Below are 22,066 nucleotides of genomic sequence, written 5' to 3'. Positions count from 1 at the left end.
CTCTTGTTCTACGCTTGCTCCTCTCCTCTCAGCTGGGCAGTACTGAAACCTCCTGGTACCCCTACTATCTTCCCTCTGATCTGCCTTTCCCCATGGAACTCCCTCCCTACCTTTGACCTAGTTCTTTCTCTCCCACCTGAGCTGCAGTGATATTAGTAGCAGCAGCAGCAGAAGGAAGAACCAGAGCCTGGAGATTTTGGTACCCTGGGGGGACCATGGCATACACTTAGGGAGGCAGCGAGATGAAAGTCTGCTACTATTGTGAAGAGAATATTGGAAATTGTTATTATGGACAGTGATTCCAGAACATCTCACAGAATCTGCATGACATATAACTTTCTGCTAAATTATGGCTTATACAGAAAAATGGAATATATAGGTTCCATGAAGCCACTGCTGAAGAAATCACCAAATTCCACAGTGAAGAGTACAGCAAATTTTTATATTCAATTAAGACTAGATAACATACCTAGGTAAAATAAACATATTCAGATTTGATGTTGGAGAGGACTGTTGAGTATTTAAATTTGTGGCTCAGTTGCCATAAAGTTAAACCAACAACAAATTGATATGGCATTTAACGGGGCTTGAGGGTTATATCGTACTAGGAAATCAGAAGCAGCACGTTCTGTTATGTTAATGGCATTGTGCTTGCCTTCCTTGAATTATTAAAATGTCATCAGAAAGCAACAGATATTGCTATTTATGTCCATAATGGCGTTATAGAAGCTTTTCACACAACAGATTGTGTAACGACCATATCATTCCATAAATGTGGGGAATCATTTTCTGGCACAGATACCTTGAGAAATATTAGTGCAGAAAAAGGCAAATACTGTGTCTATTTTCCAGTGAGAATGGTATAGATGATGTGTGATACAGGCAGATATTTAAACCTATTATTACAAAAGTGATAGAGATCAATCTAGTGCTGTGGTGCTTTATAGTGCGGTATGGACTCATTATCTGGGGATAGTCTTGGTTGCATTAACCCAACAGTCAAAGGTCACGCTTAATGGCTAGAAGTTGTAAAAAACATCTTTTAAATTAGTATCCATGATGCTTGGGTGAGGTGGGTGCAAGGTTTGTAATGTCACTTGATGTTGAACACAGGAGACTGCAATTCCCCTCGATTGTGAGATTCTTTGTGAGTTGCCATATAATGATTTCTTTCATTGTTTTGGACCAGACTTCAAATTGAATGTTGTCCATCAAATACGTCCAACCTGAACACTTCAGAGGACATGGAAAAAAGATAAAACGGTGCCTATTTGAAAATTTTCACATACTGTCTCATGCACCTGACATTCAAATACAGGTTTTCCAAAAGATGCTGTTCATGAAGACAGGGGAGAGAAGAATAGACAGGATCAGATAAATGAATTTCTATTTCATCATTAAACAAGTGGACAGCTTACGATGAAATAGTCTCAGATTCTGAGGATGAAGGAGAAGCAGGTTGTAGAAATGTGGTTACTCATAATAAAGGATCATAGGAAAGTTAGAATCAAAGAAAACAAGATGGAAACAGTACAAAAAAAAGCATATGTTAAGTAAGAAGAAAAGTCCAAGGGTAGCAGTGTTGACCAAACATACAAAAAGAGCCAACTGGAAGAGCTCAGCAATCCTTGCTTGAATTTGAGAGTCTCAGCAATTTTAAGAAACCATAATAAAAAGAGAAACTATTGGGATGAAAAGAAATGTTTGCTTTCTGAAAGAGACTTCTGGCTTCATTTTACATGACTTTGACAAGGACTGCACTTATTTTCCACGTGGGTATTTTGATTTTACTTTTCTTGGCAAGTTTTATTATGAGTTTTTCTAATTATTGAAGCAAAATTTCTTCTCTCCACCTTGCCTTATGTAATCATATTTAAATTGATTTTATTTTAGTTAATGCTATTAAAATTATATTACAAAGTGGATCTTTTTTTAAAAAAAAGATAGTAAGTGTTTTGGTTTACTAAGGCTGCCAGAATGCAATATACCAGAAATGGATTGCCTTTTACAATGGAGATTTATTAACTTAAAACTTGCAGTTCTAAGGCCATGAAAATGTCCCAATTAAGGCATCAACAGGATGATACCTGGACTCTGACAATAAGCTGCTGCCATCCGGGACACCTCTGTCACATGAGAAGGCACATGGTAACATCAGCTGGTCCTTTTCTCCTGGGTTCTGCTTTCAGGGCCTCTCTCAGCAACTCTGGGGGGCTTTTCTCTCTCTTGGCTCTCTCTGGGTGTTTCTCTATGTACTTTCTCAGCTTTTTCTACCTTTATCCTCTCATAAAGGACTCCAGTACAAAAGATTAAGACCTACCTTGAATTGGGTGGATGACATGTCAATTGAAACAACCTAATCAAAAGGTCCTATGCACAATAGACCCATCCCTACAGGAATGGATTAAAAGTACATGGCCTTTTCTGGGGTACATAGCAGCTTCAAAACAGCACAGTAAGTATGAAGGGAAATGTAAAATGGCTACTTGGTTAGGGTCAAAGAGAGATGGTCTGGGGAGCTGACGTATCAACAGAGGGCTAATAAAATATTTGAATAAGTCATGCAAAATCTAGGGGATGAAGGTTCCAGGCAAGGAGAACAGTAAGTGCAATGTCTCTGAAATTCTAACTAGCTTGGCATGTTTTTGCTGGAAGTAGTAATGACTAGGGAAGAGTGAGTCAGGAGAGAGTAGTAGGATATGCATTCAGAGGAGTAGAAGATGAGTGTCTAGAAGTTTGGCATTGCGACCATGATGAATTGTTTTGACTGTATTCTGAGGAGGATAGGGAATCACTGAAGTGTTTCGAATTAAAAGAGTGCTATATTTTAATTTCATTTTTGCAAAGATCACTCTGACACTAATTTGAAGGCTTGAATTCAAGGATGGGAATGTTTAGATTAGTTGGAGGTATTTCATTAGTCGAGGCAAGAGATAGAGGTAAATTAAACCATGGTGGTAATGAATGAGGTAACAATAAATGTTAAGAGTAGGATTATGCGTAGAATATGGAGTCTTGCTACCTTACTCATTTGTCATTATGTAAATATATATGCTTAATGTTCTAAATTCCCAAAGGGCTCATTTGAGTTAAAGAAATTATTTTTTGTCTTATATAAAGTAATTTGGTGCTGTAGAATTGTAATAGCATGTTGTGGTAGTTTGGACCTGTTATGTACCCAGAAAAGGCCATGTACATTTAATCCATTCTTCTTGGGGCAGACCTGTTGTGAGTGGGATCTTTTGGTTAGGTTGTTTCAATTGAGGTGTGATCCATCCAGTTCAAATGGATCTTAACCCTTTACTGTAATATTTAAAAACTGAATAATCCAGAAACACTGAGAGAGAGCGAGAGTGAGAGTGAGGGTGCATGAGTGAGAGAGATGCCCAGAGATGCAAGCAAGGACCCAGAGAAAGTGAAAGAGCCAGAACCTGAAAGGAACAAATCCCGGGAGAGAAGGATCGCAGGCACCGGTCATATACCTTTCCATGTGACAGAGGAAGCTCAGATGCCATTGGTCTTTCTTAATAGAAGGTATCATCCTCTTGATGCCTTAATTGGGACATTTTCATTGCCTTAGAACTGTGAATTTGTAAACTAATGAATCCCCATGGAAAAAGCCAAATCATTTATAGTATATTGCATTCCAGTATCTTTAGCAAACTGACACATATAGAATAGGACATAGTATAATGATTAAGGGCCTTGTAGAATATACTGAAAGAAAGATCAGATGTGTCAACTTGAGTTCAGGGCAAGTCAGTGAATGAATATTTGCTATTTCTTATATGTGGATGCCAACTGTTTCCATCTTTGTTTTTGGGAATTGGGATAAAAACACACGAACTAGATTATTGTTCACATATCAAGCGTGAGAGACTGTGTTGTTTCATTCCAGTAAAGATGACACATATATTCAATGCCTATGATTACAGGTTCCACATGGTGAAGTTTTCATTCCTTCTCAATCTATCTGTTTATTGCAGGGGATGTACAGTTAAATCAAAGAACACATGAAGGGGGATGATTACCCCCAGCATCTTTTAAATCTTTAAATTTTTATTAAATCTCTAAAAATCCATATGGATACCACATTGTTTGTGATTCACTATTTTTCCTGAGCAGGGATTTCCAATTGACAATTTCTAGTATAATAGCTCCTAATCCATAGATCTGAGAAAAGTATGAGGTATGTGTCAGCTGGCAAGTCTATATCTCCCAATTATGAACTCAGGGACCAGAACAATTTCCACAGATTAAGTCTACAAATTAACAAGTAATAATGTAAGGTGCACTTGGGCCAGGAATTTATTTATTATTTGCCCTCTTGAAACCCACATTCTAACCAGATGACCATAATGACATCTCAGTCATCTTGTCATCAGTGTCAGCTCAGAGCTTATATCCAAAAGTTGTCATAAGACCAGGGTATTACCTTCTCCAGAGTGCAGTTATTCTGTAAACTACCACAAGTTTTGCTTTTGAAAAAAAAGATTGTATATGCCATTGTTTTAATTGTTGTTTATATTTGCCTCAGCTTTATAGAATCCTTTCTCAAGAGGATCTAGATCCCTTTCAATTGCTGGGCTCTGGATATGAAGACTGACTCATATCTGGAAGTGGGGTGTGACGTTCGGTTCATTTTTCTACTGGGTGAAGTTGTGGTGGCCAGTTGTTTGGTCAAGTAAGCACTGGCCTAATTGTTACTGTTGATTATATCTATGTCTGATTACATCTACAATCTACTGAGGAGATTTCCTTCTACAAGAAGAGAAATTTCATCCAGTCAGTTGAAGGCTTTAATAGGAAAAGTGACGGTTTCAGCAGTCAGAACAGAGAATGTCCATCTCTACTTCAGCCATCTAGCTTCTCCTGGAGAATTCATCGAGGTTCTCAGCTTGCTCCTGCCCTGTGGAATTGGATTTGTGCATCCCCCAGTCATATGAGACAATTCGTATAAAATCTCATAATATTTACAGGTATCTCCTGTCAGTTCTGTTTCCCCAGAGAATCCTGACCAATACACAAGGTAAGTGATATCATTCTTCTGCTTGAAAATTCTTGATTTTTTTGTAATATAAATAATGAAATATTATAGTCAGCTTTCCATCTTTCTCACATCTAAAGATCCTGTGTTTTATCAGCTCCATGAAAGAAGTCTTCAGGCCAAAATACAACTCTGGCCTTGCTTCTTGTTATGGTAATTATATCCACTTTATTCCTGATAAGTATATACTGCCACCTAGCCTCCAAAAAAAATCCATCATTCTTGATTTAAGGACCTAGTAACATGACAGTATCATGTACAATTAACTCTAGCATAATAAGCTTGTGCTGATTTTCTTAATGATGCTTGTGTTCCCCTCACTGGTGAACTGGTTTTCTTAGTGAAGGGAGCATGCTTGGAGCCCTCTTGATGGACATGGTCACATGGTGGATCTTCTATTCTTCTGTCATAAATGTCTTAATTTTTCCACCATCCTAAGTCCTCTGAAACCATCCTCAATTCTTTGCTAAGGCAGTACTGCCATTTTATAATATTTGCTATAGGCTCTCATCATACACAAGCTTCAGGAAGGCAAGCAGCATTGTATTAGGATCAATTTCAGGTTAAATTCTGACATATAAAAATAATGTATCCCTGTCTATACTCAACTATTCGGTCTTATGATCTGCTCAACTTCTCTGGTCCCCTTGTTTCTGCCAGATTGTATTAGACAAGCAATGGAACACTTTATTGGGTAAATTATTTTCCCGATAGTAATTTTCCATAGCAAAAGGATATTATTTTGCTTCTCAGGCTCTGCTGCAATCCTAACCGTTGGCCTGAAGCCCATTAGGGCAATTTAAGAAGAGGGTAAGCATAATTTGCAAGGCATTAGTTTCACGTGAGGTCTTTACATATTGTCTAGAAAACAGGAGTTTGCTTTCCTATCGCAAGTGGGAAAGTATTCTATAAAGTTAAGGGGAATCTAGGGTTCAGGATTTTTGAATATATTCACCCAGTTTTCACCATATCAGGTCTTTTTCTATCAGTATTCTGATTTCATTAGAGAATATATATATATGAAATTTTAAAGACTGCGGTCTTTACATCTTTTATTTAATCCAAGATTTAGGGGTAGGTGCAAGTGAACAGGTACTTTGTCTTAGATGTGGTAGGGGGCCATCTTAGTGTGACTTGCCACCTTTTCCTGGAACCCACAACTACATGTGCTCAGGACCTAGTGTGTCAGTCTGGAAGGATAAAAATACCCCCCTAATAGATAAGGGGACTGCTGGTACATTCTTTCCTCTATTGTCTGGAACATAGCATATGTAAATATTCACTTCAGATACTCTGTTGGGCATATTTCATGACAATCAGCTCACATCCTAGTGGCATGTATGTCCTTAGCCTTGGCGTTCTTCCACTATGACAGCACAAGAACACAAGAGAAGGGGGCTATGCATTGAACATCTCCTTGCATCTGTCAGTGAATGAGACCTGCTAGGTATGAAGAACCAATGTCCATTAGTGAAGCTGACCTTTTTCTGTTTCTTCTCTGTGTCAAAAATGTCTTCTCATTAGAGCCTGGAGTTATGATTTTGCTTGGGACCCTGACACCTGTATTAGAATGGACTGACATTTTTAGGTGTTTCTCCTTCTGACTGACAGATGTCAAGGTAGTTGTGAAGGAGGGTTTTTAATTTTCTGTATCCGCTGTTTACTTTGAAAATTTAATCATTGCATATAAAAACAAAATATGTTTTTTTTTTTTACAAAACGCATGCCCATATTCTACACCAAGATATTTTAATTCAATTGATCTAGAATGAGGCCTTGTCCTGGTCATGTTTGAAAGCTTCTTAGAGACTCTAATGTGCAAGCAGGATCAAGAAGTTCTAAATTAGTTTATGAAGCTGATTTCCTACCTATCATGCTAAAGGAGCACAGCTGAATATATGAGACTATCCTAAGTTAGAAGGAAAGAAATTGGGGTAGGCAATCGCCTACATGTATGTTGTTTCTCTTAATTTAATTTAATAAATAATTAATCTTTACTATATGCCTGTTATTCCTCAATTTGTTATGAGGGAATATAGAAAATTGAATATCTCCTTTTGTTTCTAAAGAAACTTACATGATTAAATATCAATATGAAATAGAATAAATATCATAGGAATTTACAAACATAATTATACACAAGGTTTAAAATGGGAAGAGAAGACTTAATGTAGAAGTTGGAACTTGAGCCGTGTGCTAAAGGAGAGAAAAAGGGCATTATAGCTAAATAGGGGGAAATGGTTCCTTGGATTAAAAGTTAATGAAGGAGGCATGACAAGATGGCAGCATAAGGGGGTGTAAAATTGAGTTAGTCCTCTAGGGTCACTAGAGTCACAAATAACCAGAAATTGCCTAGAACAACTGACTGGGGGTCATATGTGACTGAACACATATTGTACACCAGTCTGATAGGGTGGAAGGACCAAATCACAGTGCAGAACTGTAAGTAAAGCCCCTAACTTGCAGAGGCTTGTGGCCCTCCCCAACTGGCATAGCAAAGTATGTTGGAGACACTTCCCCATGGGAAACAGAAGCAGTCTGTACTAGGTGCAAGGAAACATAGCTCAACCAATCTCCAGTTGCAACTTTAATGAACAAATATGGACTGCTGAATACAACCCCCAAGCACAGATAAACCCAGAGTAAGCAGGGAAGGAACACTGTGGTCTCTTTTGGCAAAGAAGAGGCGGGGCTGATGGAAAATGAAAAGACAAAACAGTGGAGTCTTTTGGAGTTGGCTGAGCTCAGAATACTGAAAAAGAGCTCTGCCCAAAGAAAGGGCACATTAAGCCAGGTACCAACTCTGGCCCTTGACTGACAAAACTTGGGGGTTGGGAGCAGGCTCTGAAAAGAGGTTTCTTATTTTTTAAAACTATTCTAAGTAGCTCATTAGAAATCCTTGGGCATTTTCAATTGTCAGCAGTGACCCAGGCAAGGGGGAAATTAAGATAGGTTGAGAGATAAGGTCAAATGAAGGAGATAATTTACTAAAGGGCAAATCTTCCCCAAGAAAAGTGGGGTGGGCCCAGCTCAAGTGGCAGCCCTCATTCAGAGAACTTAGACTCCAGGGGCTGGAGAACAGAAACAACTTAAACTTATCTTCTACCTCAGCCTCTGTCTCAAGCACGCCCCTTGCAGGGATAGATTCTGCTGAAAATTAATGGTACTGTATGACTTTATGTAGGTGGGGAGCTGTGAGCTGACAAGCACCACCTGCTGGGCTGGGCAGGATGGGAAAAGCACAGAATCTGGAGACTTCATAGGAAAGTCTGGCAAGCTCCTGGGTCTTATCCTCAGGGACACGTGATACTGAGTAAACCCTCCTCCCTACACCTGGACCTCTTTGATCTCAGAAATCTGATTGGGGTTGAGCATATCTGGGGAGGCTTTCCTCAAAATAAAGGTTCCATACAGACAAAGAACCAGAACAACAAAAACTGAAAAATTCTGATTAGTTAAACAGAAGCTATGCTAGAGGTCTAGAATAAGTTGAACCGAATGCCAAAGAACAGATAAAAAACAAAACCAACCAACAAGAAAGCCCTAGAAAAAATGATCTCCAGAATAAACTATTCAAGGAAATCACATGCCTAGACACTGATGAAAAATTACAAGGCATACTAGGAAAAACAAAGATATGGCCCAGCCAAAAGAACAGACTAACATTTCAAATGAGACAAAGGAGTTGGAATGACTAATTAAAGATGTTCAAATAAACATGCTTAAATCAAATCAAATATCAAAAGTTGAGGGAAGAAATGCAAAAGAGATGAAGGACATAAAAAGACATTGGATAACCATAAAGAAGAATGCAAAAGCTTAAAAAATGGCAGAACTTATGGGAATTAAAAGTACAATAGAATAGATGAAAAGCACACCAGAGGCTTACAACAGGAGATTTGATGTGGCAGAAGAAAGGATTAGTTGCTAGAGGACAGGACATCTGAAATTCTACACATAAAAGAATGGATAGTGAAAAGAATGGAAAAATATGAGCAGTGTCTTAGCATACTGGGTGAGAACATGAAGCACATGAATGTATGTGTTATGGGTGTCCCAAAAGGAAAATAGAAGGGAAAAGGGACAGAAAGAATAATGGAGGAAATAATCATGGCACATTTCCCATTTCTTATGAAAGACATAAAATTACAGGTCCAAGAAGCACAGAGTCTCCCAAAAAGAACAGATCTGAATAGACCTACTCCAAGACACCAATCATATTGTAAAATTTCAAAGACAGAAGGGGAATTCTGAAAGCAGCAAGAGAAAAGCAATTCATTTTATTGAGGGAAGCTCAGTAAGCCTTTGTTTGGATTTTTCAGCAGAAACCATAAAGATGAGATTAGATACTAAAAAAGGCAAGATTAGATACTAAATTGCCAACCAACAATTCTGTATCTGGAAAAACTGTCCTTCAAAAATGAGGTAAAGTTTAAATTATTTTCAGACAAACAGACACCGAGAGAGCTTGTGAACAAGAGATCTGTTCTGCAGGAAATGCTAAAGGAATAACTATAGGCAGATAGGAAAAGGTCAGAGAGAGAGGTTTGGTGAAGAGTGTAGAAATGAAGACTATCAGTAAAGGTACAGAATAAAGTCATGAGAAATGCAACAATGTGAATGAACCTTGACATTATGTTGAGTGAAATTATTCTAGAAACAATAGGACAAATACTACTTGGCCTCACCAATATGAACTAACATTAATAAAGAAACTTTGAGAGTTAAAGTTGAGAACACGAGTTATCAGGAGATAGAAAGGGGGAAGTGATTGGGAATTTGATACTGAAGGAGTACAGAATGTTCAACAGGATTGATTGTAAAGATTCAGAAATGATAGCACAATACTATGTGATGGTAGCACAGTATTGTAAGTGCACTGAACAAAGCTGAGTATGAGTATGGCTGAAAGAGGAAGACTAGAGGAATGTATGACACCAAAGAAAAGATAGAAGATAAAGACTAGGGCTGAACAACTTATGAAACTCAGAGTGGACTATGATGATGATTAAATGTACAAATATAAGACTGTTTTTACATGAGGGAGAACAAATAAATATCAATTTTTGTACAGGGTTGAAATTGGGATGGTATATGGAAAAATACAATCAATGAAAACTAGGGTATATAGTTAACAGTAACATTGTGTGGTGATTTGAAAGGATGTATGTCCCCTAGAAAAGTCATGTTTTAATCTAAATCCCATTTCATAAAGTTAGAATAATCCCTATTCAATACTGTGTGTTTGAATCTGTAATTAGATCATCTCCCTGGAGATGTGATTTAATCAAGAGTGGTTGTTAAACTGAATTAGGTGACGACAGGTCTCCACCCATTTGGGTGGGTCTTGATAAGTTTCTGGAGTCCTATAAAAGAGGAAACATTTTGGAGAATGAAGGAGATTTGGAGAGAGCAGAGAATGCTGCAGCACCACGAAGCAGAGAGTCCACGAGCCAGTGACCTTTGGAGATGGAGAAGGAAAACACCTCTTGGGGAGCTTCATGAAACTGGAAGCCAGGAGAGAAAGCTAGCAGATGACTGTGTGCTCAACATAGCTGCAAGAAGCAGAGTCCACCAGCCAGCAACCTTTGGAGATGAAGAATAAAAATGCCTCCTGGGGAGCTTCATGAAACAGGAAGCCAGGAGAAGAAGCTAGCAGATGATGTGGTGTTTGTCATGTGCCCTTCCAGATGAGAGAGGGATCCTGAACTTCATGGCCTTCTTGAACCAAGGTATTTTTCCCTGGATGCCTTTGATTGGACATTTCTGTAGATTTGTTTTAATTGGAACATTTTCTCAGCCTTAGAACTGTAAACTAGCAACTCATTTAATTCCTCTTTTTAAAAGCCATTTCTTTTCCAGTATATTGCATTCTGGCAGCTAGCAAACTAGAACACGTTGTAATATGCTTCCACTAAATATAACAAAGGTAAATGTCAGTAAGAGGGGACCATAAGGGAAGGATATCGGATTCTTGGTGGTGTTGCTGTTGTTTCTTCTCTTTATTTTATTTTTATTTTCTTCTTTTTTTGCCCTTTTCTTCTTGTGGAAGAAATGGAAATATCTTCATATAGATTGTGGTGGTGAATGCATAACTATGTGATGACACTGGGAACCATTGATTGTTTACTTAGGATGGATGGTATGGCGCATGAATAAAACTATTTAAAAATAAACAGAATGATACAAGTGCTTGGAAAATGTGGAAAAAGAGATGTACCTATTCACTGTTAGTAGGGAAGTAGAATGGTTCAACCCCTCTGGAGGGCAGTTTAATGGCTCCACAGGAGGCTAAGTATATGGTTGCCATGTGATCCTGCAACCCATTATTAGGCATATATTTGAAAGAGCTGACAGCAGGACACAAATGGATATTTGCACACTGGTGTTTATGGTGGAGTCATGATTTGCAATGGGTGGAGGTGGTCAAGGGTACTTGATTGATGAGTAGGAAGGGCAACCTGTGGTGTATACATTGAGTGACTCCAAGAAGGAATTAAGTTTGTAAGGCATGGAACTAGGTGAATGAAACTCGTGGACAGTATGTCGAGTGAAATAAGCCAGAAACAAAAAGACAAACGTTATAACTTACTAATATGGACTAAGTGTAATGTACAAACTCTGAGAATGATTCAAGAGCATCAGATATCAGGGGAAGACTTATTATAAAGATTCCTAGATTGTAAGCTCTTGCAGCAGTCATATCTATTCCTAAATTGTGATGTTTATTTCTAAATTCTGAGATGCTGAGCTCTTTGTGTATAATCTGGTCATCCCCTGGAACATCGGGTATTTTTGTGTGACACGTGAGTCTCAGAGCTAGAGTTCCGCATCCATGAAAGTCAGCATTACTTAATACAGCAACTGTTTAAAAAGCTGAAAAAGAGATCTGACTTCAATTAAAGATATGAATGAAGCTTATCTATGAAGTTTGTACCAAGGTAAATTAGACTAAAGGGTAAAGGAAGATATTGACTGCATTTAAAAACTTCAACTTCTGTGTGAGACCAAAGGAAGAGATGTTTATTTGGGCAAAACTTATATATTCTGTAGCACACTATCTAATTTAGCTTGTATGGTCAGTTTATTCAAACACCATAATTAAATGAAACCTTAAATATGGGGTCATATCTTGTTGGTTTTTACAGGTTAGTGTGATGCTCTGATACATACCAGAGAAATCTGGGCAGAAGATAAAAAAATAAAAGCATCTGCAAAGTCCCCTTGACGGGCTGGGTACAAAAGTGAAACATTAAACTTCCCCACTTGGAGAATTCTTGATATTCCTGCAAGCTTTGGAGACTACCAATTTAATAGACCAAGCCCTTTATGTTGGGTCACCCCCCAGAGAACCTCTTTTGTTGCTCACATGTGGCCTCTCTCTCTAAACCACCTCTGCTGGTAAACTCAGTGCTCTCACCCCCTATGTGGTACATGACTCCCAGAGGTGTCCACCTCCCTAGCAGCATGAGACCTGACTCCTGGGGATGAGCTAGGACCTGGTATCATGGGATTGAGAAACTCTTCTTGACTGAAAGAGGGAAGAGAAATGAAACAAAGTTTCAGAGGCTGAGAGATTCCAAGTAGGGTTGAGAGGTCAATCTGGAGGTTATTCTTATGCATTATATATATATATATTCTTCTTTAGTTTTTAATGTATTAGAATAGAAGAAAATACCTAAAACTGTTGAATGGTAATCCAGTAATCTTGATTTTTGAAGATGATTGTATAGCTATATAGGTTTCATGGTGTGACTGTATGATTGTGAAAACCTGACACTCCCTTTGCTCAGAGTATGGGCAGATGAGTAAGAAAATAAAGACATATAAATAAATAATAGGGGAAGGTAAGGGTATGGGATGTGTTGGGTGTTCTTTTCCTTTTTATTTTTTCTTGAAGTAATGAAACTGTTCAAAAATTGATTGAGGTGCTGAATGCCCAGCTATATGATCTTACCATGCGTTCTATCTAGTTTGCTAGCTGCCAGAATGCAATATGCCAGAAACAAAATGGCCTTTAAAAGGGGGGATTTAATGAGTTGCTGGTTTACATTCCTAAGGCCGAGAAAATGTCCCAATTAAAGCAAGTCTATAGAAATGTCCAATCTAAGGCATCCAGGTAAAGTTACTTTGGTTCAAGAAGGCCGATGAAGTTCAGGGCTTCTCTCTCAGCTGGAAGTGCACATGGCGAACAGGGCATCATCTACTTGCTTCTTCTCCTGGCGTCCGGTTTCATGAAGCTTCCTGGGAAGTGTTTTCCTTCTTCATCTCCAAAGGTCGCTGGCTGGTGGACTCTCTGCTTCGTAGTGTTGCTCTCTCTGAATCTCTCATTCTCCAAAATATTTCCTGTGTTATAGGACTCCAATAAACCAATCAAGACCCATCCAAATGGGTGGAGACATGTCGTCCCTTAATCCAGTTTAACCACCACTCTTTACTAAATCACATCATCCAGGGAGATGATCTCATTACAGTTTCAAACATACAGTATTGAATAGAGGTTATTCTACCTTTATGAAATGGGATTTATATTAAAACATGGCTTTTCTTAGGGGGCATATTTCCTTTCAAACCAGCACACCATGAACCATTGATTGTCCACTTTGGAAGATTATATGGTATGTGAATATATCTCAATAAAATTACATTTAAAAAGTTAATGGAAAAAAAGTTAATGGAGTTTTTCTCAGTAACGAAAGGGCCAATGCCCCTTTATAACTGTGTTAAGAGACATGTTAGGTGAATCTGTGCCCACTGAGAGTGGAGTTAGAAGAAATAGTTTTAAGTTGCAGTTGGTCCATAATCAACTGACTACTTTTTGAGGAGAATGTCCAAAGGAGACATATCTGATAAAGCCATCAAATTCCAGAGCTACCCTCTGCTAAAAGTAGTGTTAATAGATTGAGTCATCTGATCCAGTGGCATTAAAGTCTCATTGCAGGGATATTTGATGAAACTGACAAGAGGAGGGATTTGAAGAAAATTACTTATTTAGGTCCATTCTAGTGTTATGAAATTATCAAGTCCTAAATTTAATGAGCATTTATGTTCCGTTTTCCATTATTCAAAGATAATGGTAAGAATTGTTCTTTTTTTTTTCAAAAGATTATATTTTAAAATAAAGTATGACAGTTGTTAAGATGTCTGAAATAAGTTAAACTTTATCAGTTTTAATTTGTCATTGTGATATTTATAATCACTTCTTTATGCTAATATATTATAGTGATAATACATTCTTTTTCAATGGACACTTTCTCAGATCTCTTATGCATTATTTATAATGTTAAAAAGTAAATGTGAATTTTAGTCTAGTAAACCATATTAAGTAGTATGCAATTTTAGTCTTTGGTTTCTCAATCTTTACATTTTGAATAGAATTGATCAGAGTTATATTACAAATATATATATATGTATATATATATATATATACATATATATATATACATATATATATATATGTAATTTTCAGTTTAACAATCCTGAAATTAATATAGAACCCAAAACCTTAGGTTCTGAAAAAAGGAGGAGAACAATGAGATACATCAAGCTATGAAGAAATAGTGATGATCATAAACAAAGAAAATAATTCATTCCATCTTATTTTATTCTGTAGCCCTAACCAATTTGAAGTGATGTTTGTCATCTTCTGGCTTTTAGAAAGTGTTATTTCTTTTTAATTAACATAAAGATGACTTGTCAGCTGGCTTGTCATCCAGGTTGGCTAGGAAAATCCAACTGCAATATTCTTTTCTTGTCTATAATTTCAAACTAAAACCATGTCAAAGATACAATTAAGGGTTGAGTTTTAGGAGTTTTAGTGTTTTCCTCTCAAAAGATAATTAGAAGAACGATTCTTCCTTATACATGATGATCTTATGAAACAATGTGAAAAGAGAGAGTCAGAGAAAATGTTGTGTCCATTACCCAGGACAGTTGTTACCTCAGGCCAAATGTACCAGGACCTTAAATCTTGTTGTTGCTACTCTCCAACTCCCCCCAGCCCCAATATCAATTAGTCAGTGATGGACTCTTTCTGTCTTTCTGTTTGTGTCATTTCTCTATCCTTCCTTTCTGCCGCATTTTATATCTCTTGGTAGCAGTATTTCAAGTCCTTGAAGACTTTATCTGCACTTTCTTTCCAAGCTTGAAGAGCTGGACTGATTGACCAAAATTATTACTAAATAAATGAATATTTGAGGGTGGATATTATTTGGGTGATCTAACTTTATTGTTGATTTTGTTCCAGATGCTAGATCTTAATAATATCCAATCAATATAAAAATTAACTGGGTTAGAGTCTAATTAAGCTTCTGCTAATGAACTATCACAATTTGGAAACAAAGCTGTTGCACTTAATCTTCACATGATTCACCCCATCATTTATTTAACTTGTGAAAGTACATCTCTGTTTATATTTTATTAAATCATTTTTGAATAACCTCTCTGTTCTCACTTTCTGACAATGTGTGCATTGTCAATATACTGCATTCTTGTTATGAAGCACACATTGGAATCACTCTGAATTTTGCATTTTGTCACTATTTAGAGTTTGTACTTTGGCACTAACTTGTTTTAAAAATTGAAAAGTAATTTTAGCATAGTTACAGAATATAGGATACAAGGAATGAATAATTGGAGTTCAAAAATTTAAAAATACAGTACCATTTGCTATAACATGGAAAATATAAAATTATTAGAGATACATCTAATAAAAGATGCATGTTTTAGTTTGCTAGCTGTCGAAATGCAACATACCAGAAACAGAATGGCTTTTAAAAAGGAGAATTTAATAAGTTGCTAGTTTACAGTTCTAAGGCCGAGAAAATGTCACAATTAAAACAAGTCCATGGAAATGTCCAATCAAAGGCATCCATCCAGGGAAAGATACCTTGGTTCAAGAAGACCGATGAAGTTCAGGGTTTCTCTCTCAAGTGAGAAGGCACATGGCGAACACAGTCAGGGCTTCTCTGTCAGCTGGAAGGGCATATGGTGAGCAAGACATCATCTGCTAGCTTTCTCTCCTGGCTTCCTTTTTCATGAAGCTTCTCGGGAGGTGTTTTCTTTCTTCATCTCCAAAGGTCGCTGGCTCATGGACTCTCTGTTTCGTGGTGCTGCAGCATTCTCTGCTCTCTCCAAATCTCCTTCATTCTCCAAAATGTTTCCTCTTTTATAAGACCCCAGAAACTTATCAAGACCCACCCAAATGGATGGAGACATGTAGTCACCTAATCCACTTAACCACTCGATTAAATCACATATCCAGGGAGATGTTCTGATTACAGTTCCAAAATACAGCATTGAATAGGGATTATTCTGCCTTTACAAAATGGGATTTAGATGAAAACATGGCTCTTCTAGGGGATGTACATCCTTTCAAATCAGCACAATGTACAATAATTTTATAATGAAAATTACAAAATATTGCTGAGGTAAATGAAAAAGGACTTAAATAAATAGAGTGATAAACCATGCTAATAGGTAGTTAATATGCCAGTTCTTTCCAAACTGATCTGCAGATTCAACTCAATTCCAATCAACATCCCAGAGGGAAGTTTTTACTTAGAAATTGAGAAGCAGCTTGAAAATGCATTTAGAAATACAGAAGACCTAGAATAGCAAAAATAATTTTGAGAAAAGAACAAAATTGGAAGACATGATACCTGACTTTGAGACTTAAAAAGCTATGGCAAACAAGATAGCATCATGATAGAAAATTAGATCAGTGAAACAGAAAGGAAATACAAAAAATAAATCCACACATAAATAGTCAAATAACATTTTTAAAAGATGCAAAGGCAATTCTGTGGAAAAAGGACAATCTTTAAAAAAACGGCGGCTTGAGCAGTTGTTTATCTATCTATATGCAACAGAATTAACTTTGATTGATACCTTTAAAAATTTATCTTCAGGTGGATCCTAGACCTAAGTGTAAAACCAAAATTCATAAAACTTCTGGAAAGTGAAGTTTGGAAACATAGGATAAAATGATTTTGGGTTAAGAAAAGATTTCCTAGATTATACACCAAAAACATGATCCATAAAAGGAAACTATGTAAATTGGTCTTCCTCAAAATTCATAAATTTTTCACTTTGAAAGATACTGGAAGAACATAAAAAGACAAATCACAGCCTGCGGGAGAAAATATTTGCAAATTTTGTATCTCGTAAAAGTGACCATTATCATATATATACATTTACATGCATATACGTGTGTGTATATATGTATATATCCATGCATGCACATATATAGTTAGACACAGATGCATTTATATATTCAAAACTCAATAGTAAGAAAAACAAGCTGATAAGAAATGGTCAAAAGATTTAAGCAGACACCTTACCTAAAATTTATTGATGGCAAAACCACATATGAAAATATGCTCAAAAGCATTAATCATTAGGGTAATGCAAATTAAAACTACAATGAAATACCACTACACAAATATTTAAACAACTGAACTGAAAAAGTCTGACCATACCAAGTGTTTGTGAAGATGTAGAATATTTGGAATGCTCACACACTGCTTGTTGGAAATGTATAATGGTACAGCCATTTGGGAAAATAGTTTGTGTGTCTTAAAAAGTTGAATATTCATCCGTCATATGATGCAGCTGTTCTAGTTTGTTCTAGTTTGTAGCTGCCAGAAAGCAATATGCCAGAAACGGAATGGCTTTTAAAAAGGGGAATTTAATAAGTTGCAATTTTACAGTTCTAAGGTTGAGAAAATGTCCCAATTATAACAAGTCTATAGAAATGTCCAATCAAAGGCATCCAGGGAAAGATACCTTAGTTCAAGAAGGCTGATGAAGTTCAGGGTTTCTTTCTCAAGTGAGAAGGCACATGGCAAACATGATCAGGGTTTCTCACTCACCTGGAAGGGCACGTGGCAAACAGGGCATCATCTGCTAGCTTTCTCTCTTGGCTTCCTGTTTCATGAAGCTCCCTGGGAGGCATTTTCCTTCTTCATCTGTGAAGGTCTCTGGCTGGTGGACTCTCTGCTTCTCATGGCGGCATCATTCTGCTCTCTCAGAATCTCCTGATTTTCTCTCTTGTCATTCTCTTTTATAGGATTCCAGTAAACTAATGAAGACCCGCCAGTTTAAGAACCACTCTTGATTGAGTCACATCTCCAGGAAGATGATCGAAGTACAGATTCAAACACAGTACTGAATAGGGATTAGAAGAAATGGCTGGATTTATAAATGGGATTAGGATTAAAACATGGCTTTTCTCGGATACATACATCCTTTCAAACTGGTACAGCAGCCAATCCACTGATGGATATTCATTCTAGAGATGGTCATTCTTCTTTATCTGTGATAGCTCAAAAAATGGAAATCAACCTAAATTTTCATCAATGGGTGAAAGGATAAATAAATTGTGTAATATCCATACAACAGAACACTGCTCAGCAATAAAAAGAAACAAACTATTGATAACAAATTACACAGAAGTATGTCCAAATAATTATGATGAGTAAAAGAATCAACTCATAAAAGATTTCTGAAATTCCAGAGAATACAAACAGATTAGTTCTAGTGACAGAAATCGATCATGGGTTGCCTGGAGATGAGGGGTGGTAAGGAAGGGAAGGAAGGGAGGATTACCAGAGGTCCTGAGGTAACTTTTGGGAATGATCAATATGCTCATTATCTTGATTGTGGTAATGGTTTCACTACTCAATTGAGTATTTCAGTACTCAAATATCAAAATTCGCCAAATGATCTTTTTGACCAGGTACAGTTTATTTCCTGTTAATTATATATTTATACAGCTGATAAAAATGATAATAACAGCTATCTCTGTGTTAGAAATATGTGGTTTTTATTTTCTAATTTTTGCTGCTTTTTCTAAAGTTCATTAAATTTAATATTTTTGTAACAAAGATAAGCAAAATTTTTCAAAAAAGATATTGTTTAAATTCCTTGTCCTTTTCTAAAATCCAATTAGATTTTATTTCATTAATTATTTTATTTGGAAACATTTCAAGCAACAGAAAATTTTCTGGAATATTTTAAGAGCAACTACATACTCTTCACCTAAATTCAGTAAGTCTTAAAATTTTGCCACATTTACTTTGTCCCTATTTCTATACTTTCTACATATATACATTATACTATTTTATTTTGCTGAATCATATGAAAGTGAATTCCAAATATTATAATACTTCATCACCAAATATTTGAGCACATATGTCCTTAGAATAAGGATATTCTTGACATCACAGTTTGGCAATTGAAAATTGATGATATCCTCTATCTAATGCAATGTCAAGTTTAAATTTCCCCTAGTTTCTTCAACAATGTCTTTTGTACGATTTTTTCCACTGAAGATCCAATCTAGGATTGCAATTTGGTTGTAATCTGTGTGTGTGTGAAATTAGTGGTCTATAATCCAGAAGAGTTTTCCAATATTTTAGTTATTATTTTTGCTACACTAGTATAGAGTTGAGGCCAGTTGTTTTGCAAAATGCACCTCAATATAGATTCATCTGATATTACCCTCATTATTGAATTCAGTTTATTCACATTTGTAATCATTCTACATAGGTGATTTTGTGTCCTTTTTTTGTGAAGCCATACAATAATGAAAAAATGATTTTTTTTTTTTTTTTTTTTTTTTGGCATGGCAGGCACTGGGAATCAAACCTAGGTCTCCGGCATGGCAGGAGAGAACTCTGCCTGCTGAGCCACCATAGCCACCCTGAAAAAATAATTTTAAATAGAAAAGTAATCAGAAGACATTATGTCAGTTTATCCCATTATTGGTGGTTTGATTACTTAGTTAAGATTGTGTCTGGCATAACCTGGTCCCCAACAACCTTTTGCCAACAGATTTTTTTTTTTTTTTTTTTTTGCATAGACAGGCACCAGCAATTGAACCTAGGTCTCCAGTGTGGCAGGCAAGAACTCTGCCACTGCACCACCATTACCATCCCTTGCCAACTGATTTTAGCAACCATTGATGATTTGTGCCAGATACTCATTTTTACTCTGGTGGGAATAAAATGGTGGAGAGACTGGTATGTGAGTGTGGGCTCCCAAAGATAATTTTCTTTTGTTCTGCCAGGTGTCAGATGGAAGCACTAACTTTAAGCTACTTTACATTAATTTCTTGATTGTTTGTTTACTTGGAGCTTGCATACTTTGTCACAGTAGCAGCACAGTCACTTCAAACATCACATCCAGGTATATAAGAACAAGCCAATGTTTATGAATTAATTGAAGAGACCTTTCAAAAAATGTCTGTCATTCTCATCTCCAAATGCACATAGGTAGATTTTATTGTTCAGTCTTTTGCTAATAGTATAGCCTGTTGTGAGTTGTGGCTTTGTGTGAGGGTCTCACCTTCAATTCCCTACCTCGCTTTGTGTCCAAATGCTATTATTATGTCTAACAGGCAAACTTTCAACCATAGCCTAGAGCAGAAATTTATGACTCATTGATTGACTCACCCCACAGACTGTTTAGTGAGCAATTTTTTTGGAGCACAGCCACATTCATTCATTTTGACTTACGACAATGGAGTTAAGTATTTGTAAGGATGCAGCTAATTTGCTCTTTAAAATATTTACTGTCTGGTCATTTTTCACTGTTCTGTATGAAAGTGATCAGGAAACACCTCATGGACAAACATACTGTGTTTCTTTTTTATCAAATATTTTTTCTGTTTTATATATATATATATTTTATCAAATATTTTTCCCATTATATATATGTATTTATTTTTATTTTTTACTTGGGCAGGCACCAGGAATCGAACCTGGGTCTCTGGCATGGCAGGTGAGAACTCTGTCTGCTGAGACACCATAGCCTGCCCCATTTTTAAAATATATTTTAATAGTTGCCATTCAATTTATTCTAGTGTGAATCTGCTGATAGGAAATTCCTTAATTTTTGTTTATTTGACAATATCTTTTACCTTTGTTCTTGAAATAATTTTTTTAGTTAGGTATAAAATTAAAATGTGGCTGTTATTTTCTTTTGGCACTTTGAATATATAATTGTATTATTCTACTGCTTCCTTTATTTTGTAAGTTGAATTGTTGCTCTTTTGAAGGTGATATTCCCTCATCTTGCCTCTCAACCCCCCAGTGATGTATTTTAGTCTTTGCTTTGGTATTTAGCAGTTTTACCATAATAGGTTTAGGTGTGGTTTTCTTTGGTTAATTCTGCTTGGGGTTTGTCGTACTTTCAAATCTGCTTGATGTCATTAATTAATTTTAGAGAAATTTTAGCCAATATTTTTATATTTATTGCTTCTGTCCTGTTCTCTTCCCTGCTCTTTCTAGAGAATTATATATGTTCTAGTTTATTAATTCTCTTTTCAGGTTATCTAAATTGTTGTCAAACGCATTTATTGAACCTGTGATTTCTATTAGCATGCTATTAAGTTCCAAATTTTCCATTTTAAATATAATTTCTAGTTCTCCAGAAAAAATTCCAATTAAAAAATGTTTGACCATATTAAAAATAGTTATTTTAAAGTTTCTTTCTGATAATTCCTTTACCCGGATATTCTTGTGTGTTTCTTTCTATTGTTGTTTCTCTCAGTTTTCAATTATGCTGTATTGTTTCCTTATGTACCTAGTTATTTTTTTTGTCTTGATTATTGCATATAAAAATTGTAATGAAATGTGTGTCCTAATAGGATGTCATTCCTGTCTAACTAGGATTAATGTCTGTTTTGGGCAGACAGCTAGAGGAATTAGCAATCCTAGATCACTATATATATATATATATATATATATATATATATATATATATATGAATTCAAATGGTTTTAAACTGGTCTTTGATCTGTGGAATGACCAATTTTTGGTTAGTTATTGTTTCTAGGCCACCTCACAGCCTTGGGGGTTATCAGATACCCTCCTACTTGTGCCCCTCAATGCCAGTTTTGCTTCCCACTAGCACTGCAAGGCTAAGAAAAATTTATGCTCAGCTTCTCAGTATTTTAGCCACTTTTCCTGGATCTAAAGATGTTCCTAGGGAAAAATTAGTCCCAAATCCCAGGCT

At 36.4% G+C, this 22,066-nt stretch overlaps 1 pseudogene; it reads left to right on the top strand.

Moving 5' to 3' along the window:
- Positions 1–215: 215 nt before the first annotated feature.
- Positions 216–1,743, top strand: LOC143686820 (histone deacetylase 2 pseudogene; annotated as a pseudogene).
- The last annotated feature ends 20,323 nt before the right edge of the window (positions 1,744–22,066 follow it).

Source organism: Tamandua tetradactyla, chromosome 6, assembly GCF_023851605.1.
Source record: "Tamandua tetradactyla isolate mTamTet1 chromosome 6, mTamTet1.pri, whole genome shotgun sequence".
NCBI classification, from domain to species: domain Eukaryota; kingdom Metazoa; phylum Chordata; class Mammalia; order Pilosa; family Myrmecophagidae; genus Tamandua; species Tamandua tetradactyla.
Note: the sequence above shows the minus strand (reverse complement) of the source record. Positions and strands in the feature narration are given on the sequence as shown.